This window comes from Falco biarmicus, chromosome 12 (assembly GCF_023638135.1).
Source record: "Falco biarmicus isolate bFalBia1 chromosome 12, bFalBia1.pri, whole genome shotgun sequence".
NCBI classification, from domain to species: domain Eukaryota; kingdom Metazoa; phylum Chordata; class Aves; order Falconiformes; family Falconidae; genus Falco; species Falco biarmicus.
Genome location: NC_079299.1, coordinates 1084063 through 1095349, shown reverse-complemented (window position 1 = coordinate 1095349; position 11287 = coordinate 1084063). Strand labels below are relative to the sequence as shown.

Below are 11287 nucleotides of genomic sequence, written 5' to 3'. Positions count from 1 at the left end.
GTGCCACCTGCCACTGACTGAGGGAGCGCTCCATCCCCTCGCCCCGAGCATCGACACCGACATTAACCAGGGCTGGCCCCAGCACGGAGCCCGGGGGACACCCCGTGTGCCCGGTGCCAGCGGGATGGGACTCCATTCCCCACACCCCTTGGGCCCGGCCGCCAAACAGCTTCTAACCCAGCACAGAGTCCCCCCAGCCCAGCCATGAGCCGCTGGTTCCTCCAGGAGATGCCGCGGGAAACGGTGTCCAAGGCTTTACCGAGGTCCAGGCAGACACCATCCACAGCCTTTCCCTCATCCGCCGGGCAGGTCACCTTGTCACAGAAGGAGATCAGGTTCATCAAGCAGGACCTGTGTTTCACGAACCCATGCTGGCTGGGGCTGATCACCTGATTGCCCTGTACACGTAGCAGGATGATCTGCTCCATAACCTTCCCCATGGTCAGGCTGACAGGGCTGTAGTTCCTGGATCCTCCTTCTGGCCCTTCTTGTAGATGGGCATCACGCTGGCTAACCCTCAGTCTTCCAGGACCTCCCCAGTCAGCCAGGGCTGCTGATAAATGATGGAGAGTGGCTTGGCGAGCTCCTCCGCCAGCTCCCTCAGCACCCTCGGGTGGATCCCACCCAGCCCCCCAGACCTGTGTGTGTCTCAGTGGAGCAGCAGGTCACTGACCGTTTCCTCCTGGACGGTGGGGGCTTCATTCTGCTCCTGGTCCCTGTCTCCCAGCTCAGGGGCTGAGTGCCCAGAGGGAAGCTGGTCTTGCTATTAAGGACTGAGGCACAGAAAGCGGGAAGTGCCTCAGCCTTTCCCTCATCCTTTGTGGCAACGTCCTCCTTCTGTTCCTAACGTATTTGTGAAAACATTTTTTGTTACCTTCTACGGCAGTGCCCAGCCTGAGTTCCAGCTGGGCTTTCGCCTCTCTGATCTTCACCCGGCACAACCTCGTGACATCTCATAGTCCTCCAGCGCTGCCTGCCCCTTCTTCCAAAGGGGGTGAACTCGCCTTTTCCCCTGAGCTCCACCCAGAGCTCTGTTCAGCCAGGACAGTCTCCTTCCCTGCTGGCTCATCTTTCAGCAATTTTTTTGGAAAATTTTCAGCACATTTTGCTTTGATCACCCAGGCAGAAGGGTACTAGAGGGGATGACACTGCCCCAGTCAGGCCCTCAAAATCCTGGATGTCCCAAACAGATGCTCTCCTGCAGGTTCAGCACCCATTTTTGCAGCTCTTTGCCTGGATATGCCCATCGCCAACAGATACCTCTCAGCATCTTGTGTCCAGGTGGTCTGAACTGAAGAAAATTATTCTAATTCCACCCCATCTTCTTTGACTTCTGATGATAATTAAGCTGTTTGTGTAAGTGCAAAGAGCAAAATCAAATGTATCTGCCCCTAGGTGCAGAAGAGCATTCATCATGTTCCTTGGGATCAAGATAAGATACTCCTTGAGCCTTCAGTGCTTCTGAGTTTTCTCCCTGTTTTTCTAGGATTGCTCATATGAACATGCCTGTCCTCCACCGATGATGCCATGTATGCCCCGAAACATGTTCTGCACTTGTGATATGGGGCTTAGCGTGCAGCGGGTCTCAAAAAAGCAGGTTGTGCTGTGAGCACGATCTCAGGATCTTGTTTGTCCACTCGATCGGCAGCAAGGAGGAAACATCTCCCCACCTACATTCTGGGTAGGTGCCATCAGCCGCGCTCGCTGGTTCAGAGGCACGGTTTGTGTGCGGGACATCAAATGCCAGCGCAGCCAGCAAACTCTCCCCCTGGCATGCGGTAAGACTGCAGGAGCAGCCCAGGAGCAAACACAGGGCTTCCCCGTTCCGCTAAAAATCCACCAGCTGCTCCAGTGGCACCTAGAGGTGTGACAGTGGCCGGAGCCCGTGCTGGGCAAAGGGCTTTGTGCCATGAACTGCCAGTGTGACGCTTCTGGATCAGAGGTGGGAAACGGAGCAGAGAAATGCCTTGTCCTGCACTATCCTGCACTACTCTGCTGCTCTGTGGCAGTGGGGCTTGTGCACGCATTTTTTGGTGCTGTGTTCTTGAGTGACTGTACAATGATTTGTTTATTTTTTCTTTTGCTTTGTGATTTCCCTTTGTTTTGCAAGAGAAAATGCATTTTGCTAGATAGCCTGGGTGTGACAAAAATAGTTGCAGAGCTTCAGTTGTGCCTCTGCAAGCACAGGTCCTGGGGCTGTGTAAGCAAGCGTGAGAACCAGGATACCGAAATCTGTGCTTCCTCCACCAGAGACCCTCTGCTGCCCTCCTGCCTGGCAGGTGCTTGGAGAAGCAATCGAACACAAAGGTTGACAAATTGCACTTGTAGCTGTCACGAATTTTATACAGCTGCTGACATAAAAGGTTTGTGGGGAAGGGCTCTGAACTTCCCTGAGTCCTGCTAAAAATGGTACACTGGAGATACCTCATTGCGTGTAGCAACTCAGGAAGGCCAGGTGCTGTGTAAGAAAATACTCCCTTCTGTTGGTGAAAGAATTGGCTGTTTTTCAATATGTTGCTGGAAGAAAAGAAGCAGAAACTGGGTGTTTCTCCAGCACGATCAATAAACTGCAGGAGTTATATTAAGGACAGATTAAATGAATTTAGTGATTCCTCAGATCTCTGGTCTAATGGAAAGGCAGTCTCGTAGGCGGTTGTAGACTTTGTGTCGCTTTCCCAAGAACAGCTGCTGACACATGCCACTGCACTGCTGGTAAATACTGGAGCTGCTCACCACCACCTTCTTGTACCAGCAGATCCTACGATGGGGATGGGAGTAAACCATTGACTGCAGACACTGAAACCACCATTTTTTTGAGACCGGTGGCATTTAATCCTGGAAAATCAGTGCCAAGTAGGAAATTGCCTTTATGCTGCCCCAAATGTTTCAGGGCCACATGCAAAGCCAACAAAAGTCGTATGCACACTTGTGAAATTAGCGGTAGATGTCCCTCCCTGCCGGGAATTTATCGCCTGGAAATTAGATGAGATCTGGAGGATTCATTTTATGTAAATACCTGGAAATTCCCATGGATTATTAAAACAGAACAACAAGAGCCTTACTTTAGTTGGCTCCTGGATCCCTCAGGCTATTAACTTGCATTAATCTTGTTTGCTTCAGAATTGAAATTAGCTCCCTTAACTGCATCAGCATAAAGCAAGTGCCTCATTTTCTACAAACCTTTTTTTATTAAAGGTAGGCTGAGATTAAAAGGCTTGCAACTCAAGCAGATATGAAGGGCTGTGTTGTGGCAATGCAAATGATGTGATATATGGTATAATTGGGATCATTTTACAGAAGAAATGAAAATCATGATAATTTTTTGTTTGCTCGCCGCTTGCTTTCTTGCTCCTGGGACATTGCACCATCAGTTAAGAGCTTATTTCTTGCCTGTGAGCGTGACAGACCCCGCTTTGAGGCAAGACTGGGAAAACTGCAAATTGTCTTGTATCAGATGGAAAAGGTTGCGAAGATACGAGTATTAATTGGGAGTGCTTGGCTTGGGGTCCTGGGGATGGTGCTGGCTGTGCCCAGGTCAGGCACGGCTAAATTCCTCATTTTCTGCTAACAGCCAGGTGAGTTTAATGAGGCGGCACATGAGTGAACACAAGATGTTGAGTAAGGGACATGGGGGAGCCAGGATGTCCCCTCCAAGCCCTCCTCTGGTCACTTGGGAAAAGGATTTGATTTTTGGAGTCCCCAGAGAGCTCCGCCGCAAGGTCCTGCTCTCTGTGACACCTGCTTGGGGAGGTGGAAGGTAAATCGCTTACTTCCCTGGAAGCAAAACAGCTACTAAGCAGCTACTCAGAGCTGGTGCTGGGAGTTGTCTTGTCATCAGCTGCATCTCAACCCTAAGTTACCGGAGTTGGAAAGAAAGCTTCAATAAGAGCAGACAGGCTGATGGTTAGTTCAGATGTTCTTTGATTTAAGGAGAAAACAATGCAGTGAGGTGGAGGGAAACTCTTCGGCTTCTGTGCTTAGTCACTGAGTTTTGTTTGTTTGAGTAACTGAGTGCTTGATGCTGGCGACAACTTCTGTTTAAGACCAGGATGGCTCGGCACCGGGTCAAAGCCAACGCCGTCTGCTGAGGCCATGCCAGAGCAGAGGGAGAACGCCTTTTCACACCCATGTGCAGACTGGGATCGGAGCAGCAACTGGAGGGTTTTGCCCCATTTTGGATTTGATCACCATCTGCCATTTCTGGAGGATCTGGAGATCTGAGACAACACTTAATTCACAAATATGAGTTCATCTCAGAAGTAAGTTGGCTTTAATCATCTGTTTTGCTCTTAGTGAGCCGAATGTTATCACAGGTCAGTTTTGCTGGTATGTTCTATTTTTATCATTATAAAGTACCATAAAAAGACCATCAGACTGCACCAAAGCCCAGTAGTTTGGAGAATGAAGAGTGTCTAACGATGGTTTCTGGTTACTTGGTTCTCCTAAACTCTTGGATTTCCATTGCAAGGCAGAGCCCAGCGTAGGTACTGGTGGTGTCCAAGGCAGAAGCCCTCTGTGTAGTGTTCAAATAACACCTTTCCTGGAGGGACATTCCAGGAGGTCCTTTACATGAGGATTTGTTCTTGCAGACAGGGGTGCTCCCAGCCACCATGGCTGACTAAAGCTCAGACCTTGCCATTGTGCTGTGAGGGATGGAAAAGGAGGCAGTGGGGTTCCGGGGATGCTTCCACAAATTTGGCAAGAGGTTAGAGCGGGGGTGGCGGGGCCGCTTTTTCTCCCAGTCTGACTGCTACTGCTCCCGCAAGGATGCTCAAACTGTGTTTATTTGTAGTGCTTCATAAAACCCTCATAACCTAAATATCACAAAATGGTATTTATTGGTTTTAGCGCACTTCCACTTGGATTTGTGGACTCTGCCCTAGTTCAATCAGAAAAGCCTCATCAATTAAATGGTTCGCATTGATCTGGCTGCTGCAGGGTAACTGGGGTGGGATGGTGGGGTGGTGGAGTGGTGGGTGAGTCGCGAGTACAGGGGTTGCATGCACAGGGGCGTTGGTGGAGCAGGGCATCCCTGCTCACCTCTTTTGTACAGGGGAAGAATTTTGTCTTCTGCACATTCCGGTGGGTCTCCGATATGGCCCCAGGCCACCATACCAGAGAGGGGGTTGGGCTGGAGCACTTTTCCTGTGAGGTTCAGCCAGGAGAAGGGGTGGTACAAGAGGACCTAAGTGCAGATACCTAGTACTACAAAGAGGTCACTTAGAAGATGGGTCTGGGCTCTTCACAGCAGTGCATGGTGAGAAGATGAGAGAGACCAGGCACAGACTGAAATGAGATGATGCGACTGGGTTTCTCCATGAGGTTGGACAAGTGTGGGGAAGCCTCAGCTTGCCCAGAGAGGCTGTGGGGTCCCCATCCTTGGAGATATTCAGAACCCTACCAGGAAGGTCCATGAGCAACCTACTGGAGCTGGCCGTGCTTTGAGCATGGCATGGGACAAGAGATCTGCAGACATCCCTGGCAGCCTGCATTAATCCATGACTCTTCCTGTGAATGCCATGTTTCCGAGGATGTGGTCTTTGGTGTCGTGGGGTCTGTTTGTTGCACGGCTTCAGGCTGTTCTGTGACTGCCATGTTCTTCTGCTCACCCGCAGTCTTAGTGGGTGGAGGAAGCCCCGCTCAGGGTTTGTGACCTTCAGGATGATATTCTGATCACTGATATCACATTCACCCAAAAGGCAAGCATGCAGGTCTGTGTATCTCCATCCGCTGGAGGGAATGCACAGCTCCACCACGGGTTTTACAAGGTCATCTGTTGGTGCTGAGATCTGCACATTTGGCCCGCGGGTGTTCTCAACTTGGCAGAGAGCCTTGGTGGAGGCAACAGGGGGCCAAACTGCTTCGCAGGGGACAACGTGGCCCAGAAACCATGACTGGATCCTAAGAGACTCATTTTCTGGCTCTGCTGCTGACCTCTTGGGTGATCTTGGGCAAGTTGCTTCATCCTTCTGTGCCTCAGTTTCCCAATTCTGTAAAATTTTGATAATAATGAGGTAGTCCCCTCCCTCTGCAAAACCCAACCAAATTCCAAACCCATTTGAGACCTACTGGTAGATATAAATGTTTGCTGCTGTGGTTACACAGGCACTGAGCTCCTATCTGTTAAAGCAATTTTCTCCATATGTAATTTTTAATTTGTTCTGGCACCCACAGAATAACAAGCAATTTTCAATTTTTGCAAGGGAACATTTTCTAACTCTCTCATTCTGACCCTCATGACACGTGGGTCAGTTTAGGACTTGGACAAATTAATTGTGCTGTACAGCATCAGCCTCTTTCTGCTACATACTTTCATGCTAGTGTACAAGATGCTATGATTATGTATGAAGTCTTGGAAAGAAACATTGAAATATTACGATATGAGGTTTCCCTGAAGCAAACCCACCTTTAGAGTCAAAATTTTAGGATCGATTTTGTTAGGTAGTGCTGCTGATGCCTGGACAATTTTCAATGAATTTGACTATAAATTGCTGAGGTGCTTGCCTTATTTTCCTGTTCAAGCTTTCCCAGTTCTCCGTGAATTAAAAAAAATAATGATTAGAAGATAGGCTTTATTCCTTTCCCTTGAAGGAAAATAATAATTTCAGGCAGGGCAGGATCTTCAATTTGCATAAACTGATGCAAGAATGTAAAATTGTTTTTTCATGTTATAGTTTTTTTGTTTCAAAGTTTTGCCTTGAACAAATTACCAGCATCTGCTGGGCACTTGAGACTGTGATTCGTTACCCACAGTAGGTCTGTGCTTCTGAAAACCTGCTCTAAAGGGCTCTGAATAGTGAGGAAGCAATAAAAGCTAGTGGGGCTTCACGTTCCTCCTGGTCTGGTTGGGATGCTAGTACAATTCTGGGGAGGTGCCTCCAGCCAGGAGATGCTGTTGGAGGGGCTGCAAGGGCAGCAAAGCAAGGCTTGGCTGCACTGGCTTTGCTGGGCGTGCAGATATGTTGGATCCCGTATGCCTGACAGCACCTTCAAGGGGTGCTGGGTGCACCCCCATCTCTGACAGACTGGCCGGAGCTGCCAGGGCTCACACGTGTCTGAGAAGGGCAGACATATAGAAGACGTATGCAAGATGCACACGTGCAAGTGCTTCGAGGCAGAGCAACGTGTGAGTGTGTGGGGTGGGTGGCGCTCAGGCCTTGGCTTGGGGTGCGGGGCTGCTCCCTGCTGCTCAGCCGAGGCTCAGCCAGGGGCTGGGGGCTGGGCATTCGGGACTGAAGGCTGCAGCCTAGCAAAGGGACCAGGGACAGTGGCAGCAAAGGCCACGAGCCTGGCAGCGTCGGGGATGAAAGCACAGGAGTGAAAACTGGGGACAGCCAAGTGCTGTGATCTCCAGCTATGCCGCCCGCTGCTTGGTGGCAATGGCTACCCCCCGGCAGCAAGGCGAGCATCGCTTTACCCCCACTTATTCGCAGCCCCAAGCAGAGAGGGAGAGAGGGCAGGCTGCTGCCAGTGTGACATTTCTTCCCCAGCTGACGGTGGTTTTCTGACTTGCTTTTCAAAGAGCACATTATTCATTCCTTTTGCTGCCACCAAATGTTGGCAGCCGAGGCAGGCTGGGAGTGACACCTCCCCGGCAGCCTGCAGAAGCAGCGGGTGTTTAATTGGCTGCTTCACCCCAGGATAAATAAACCTTCAGAGCCTCAGCCTCGAGTGTTTAATCAGAGAAGTTAAATGTTTAGGGGATTGGATTGCTTGATCTCTTTGCTTAGAAGTTTTCCTGCTTCTCCTTGATGAGCCAGACGTGCTGACAGTTGGTAGAAAGCTTAAAGATGCTTATGCAGAGGAGAACTGTAGCTGAAATGTTTTTTTCTGATTGATACCAGAGACTTTTGAATGGAGAAGTTGTTGAAAAATGGCAATTCATTGTGCTATGACATTGGCTTTCCCCCCTGAACACGTCCTCCTCAGCACACCGGCTGTACTTCTGTGCTCATGGGGAGAAATGACCTTTCTTTCCGTCAGGACTTCTGGAAAACACAGCCTGGCCGTTCTCCTGCATCCCTGCAGGGTGGGGGACGGAAGCAAGGATTCGTGACCTGCCCAGCTCTTGCTTTTCCTTCTGGCTCTGTATCATGCTCATGCAACAGAGCAGCTCCAGCAGGAGAGACGTGATGATGGGTCACTGCCTTGGGGAACCCTAGATGTTTCTCTCATGTTGCTCAGGAGGGAAGTTCGGTAAGGCCACAGCCAGGTGTGAACTGGCCCCGAGCCGCCCGCATCCCTGAGGATGCCCAGAGCCACCCGCATCCCTGAGGATGCCCGGAGCCGCCCGCATCCCTGAGGATGCTGTGGCTGAGGGCAGGCTGGGACAAGCCCGCGAGCACTGGCAGTGCGGCGAAGGGAAAGTCCACTGCTTGTGTGGATTTCCTGGTACCTCTTGGTGGAAGGTTTTTGCCACAGCTGATGTCAGAAGTGCCCCAGCACGGGGGAGTGCAGGTGCGTTCGGGGGGTGACCCCCCAGCCAGCTGTTGGTTGGATCTGGCAGAAGCCTTCTTGGAGGCAGAAGTTTGACGGTACAATATCAATTTCACATTATTTAATTTTCATCTTAATCAAAGCAATAGGCCTTTAGATTATGGTGTTCTTAACTCTCTCTGGTGCAGAGGGTAGTCAGGGTGTCAGCTGAGATGTTTGAACGCCTTGTTCCTTCCAGGCCTCGGGGGGTTATTTCCAAGAGTTGCGAGGGGAAGACAGATGGTTTGCAATTGCTTTTTTTTTCTGAAGACGGACAGCAAAATGAAAAATAACTTCAATGTTTTAACTGCAAATAAATTATTTGCAATGCTAAATGTCTCCTGTTTAATTAGATTTTAAAATTAAAATTGTGTTGTCCTTCAAAATACTTATTTCAGATATCACAAACCTAAGGTGCCACTTTTGCTACAAACTGACATCCCATATTTCATAATCTTTTTTTTACTTTGGGAAAGGAAGGAAGAGTCAGGAAGGAGTAAAACCACTTTTGGCCAGTTCTGGTTAATTAAGACGGAGAAAGCAATAACCTCTGCTGCTCACATTTGCAGAGGACAGTTGCTGTAATTGGCCACTTCTTTTATTATCCTGGGTTGCAACTTTTCAGCATTTATATGTGCTGAGTATTGCAGAGGGGAAAAACTCTTTTAAAAACAATTCTAAGGAAGAAAGTAGAGGGAGAAGTGTCTCTATTAAAAAGCTAATTTATTCCATTAAAAAAAAAAGAAAAGCCTAATCCAGAAGGCCGGGATTGCTCTCACTAGGCGGTACTCCCAGGAGCTGGGATATGAGGTGCAATAGGTGCTCAGTGTAATGCCCTGCACTGATTCAGGGAGGGGGGTGTGTGTGTCTATGTGTGAGAACCTGCAATCCACATCCAGAGGATGTGCAAGTAAAATATGGCTAATACACTCCTGGACAAATAACTGGCTTCAGTAAGGATATTTGGGAGCAAACTCAAAGGCACCTCAGTTTCAGCCCTCTCTGACTAAATTACACGCACAAAATAGGAGAACGTTTTGCCAAAGCCAGTCTTGGGCTTTCCCGCTTGAGTGCTGTGCTGCAGGAAGGGTATGAGGCTGAACACAACGCAGCTCTCCTCTCCCTGCGATGCCTTGGCTTCGTGTCCTTCCCACTTTTAATTATTACGTGAATCAGCATTAGCTGATGGAAAATAGCCCCATACCGACGGACAGGGAATGAGATTTTGCTCTGCCTCTGGCAGCCGCGCAACATTTATCCTTCTGAGGGTTTTTTGCTCTGTCTCTGAAAGCTTCATACATCAATGCTTACGTTTTAGCAGCAAAAAGCAGGATTTTTTTTTGCAGCACAGAGCCCTTCAGGGCTATGTTCCATGCTGCTGTGGGGGTCCTGGGGTGCTGGCGTTAAGTGCTTTATGTTTTGAGCAATGATTTTGGCTTCTTGGGTGCCCCTGTGAAAGATCTGTCATTGACCTGAAGGATGGTTTTCTGTTCCTACTGTGGTGTTTCAAGAGGGTTTAACTGCTTGAGGTCCTTCCTTTCTGGTGGAAAACACAATTTGCATCAACTTTGCAGCTGTGGTAGCTATTCCATGAGGGCACACAGTGTGGAGAAGACCACAGACACATTTCCTTCAGCAGTGCTCTTATTCAGGTGCTCATTATACTTCGGACCCCTTGGTTTTCTTTTGCTAATAAGAAGCTTTTGTCATTTGTAGGTGTGCTGCTGACTTGACTCAGTTTGGCCCTGCAGAAGTCAGCTAAGGTATCCTCGGCCAAACAATACCTGGGTTTGAGAAAGTGCCCATGTTCACAGATGAAGTTAACAGCCACGAGGAAAGAAAATCCTGCTTCTTTCTTTTTGCAACATCTGACTTGTGATAAAATAGCTCACATAAATTTCAGGCTATTTAACTCCTTCTATTATTCCTTTAAAATATGAAAATGAAATAAAAGTCTCCTTTCAAAAAGAAGAATGGACGCATATGCATTAAGAAAAGGTGAAATGGAACATCTCAACGACCCATTTCTATTGAACAAATTTCATGGAATTTGTGACTCATGTCAGCACCTTTGAAAAATACGTTGTTTCCAGCAAATTTATTATGCAACCTTTTTTCTTCCTAAATCTAATTGCATTCTCACTGCAAATTGTATCATCCCGCCTGCCACCACGGACGTGCCTGCGCACAGGGACCTGCCACAGCTCAGCGAAGGCACGAGCACAGCTTTCCTCCCACAGCCAAGTGGCCGCACCGTGCCTTTGTGTGTTCCCTCACCCTTCTCCCACTGCTTGCTAATGTCTCCCCCATCGTGTTCCCCCCTGCGGTTTCTGTCCCTGTGCAATGTTTGCAGCCAGGCGCTGCTTCGGTGGTACCTCCGTGGTGCGTCCCTCCTGCAGCGCTGGCAAACAGAGTACAGCGTGGCCTCTGTTGAGCTTGTCATAAGGAAAAATCAAAAAACCAAGGCAGAGATGTCCATTTCCATCTCCTCCCCAGGGGAAAATAGGGCAGCAACAACACCGCTCAAAACTGTGCCTTTCCTCCTGGAGGGCTCATCAGGAAAGCCCCAGGGCTGAACGAGGGGAAGGATGCATGCAGATAAAAAAGCTGTGAATAATTCAGGTTTTCTCCTGTGGGGATACTGCTTATCCCTGTCTTCCAGCCCCAAACTCAGTCTTGCAGCAGTCCCTTTGCTGTGCAGCCATCCTCTGTGGAGACAAAAAAGGCTTTTTCCCTTATTTTGTAAAGGACCCACACAACATGTCTAAACAGGCGTTTAAGGTTAGGTAGGGCTCTTCAGATTAAAAGAAAT

At 49.0% G+C, this 11287-nt stretch overlaps 1 long non-coding RNA gene across 1 annotated transcript; it reads left to right on the top strand.

Moving 5' to 3' along the window:
* Window positions 1–993: 993 nt before the first annotated feature.
* On the top strand, window positions 994–10449 carry LOC130157803 (uncharacterized). The gene is made up of 2 exons (XR_008825045.1): window positions 994–4259; window positions 10192–10449. It is a non-coding gene; the product is annotated as an uncharacterized LOC130157803 (long non-coding RNA).
* Window positions 10450–11287: the final 838 nt, after the last annotated feature.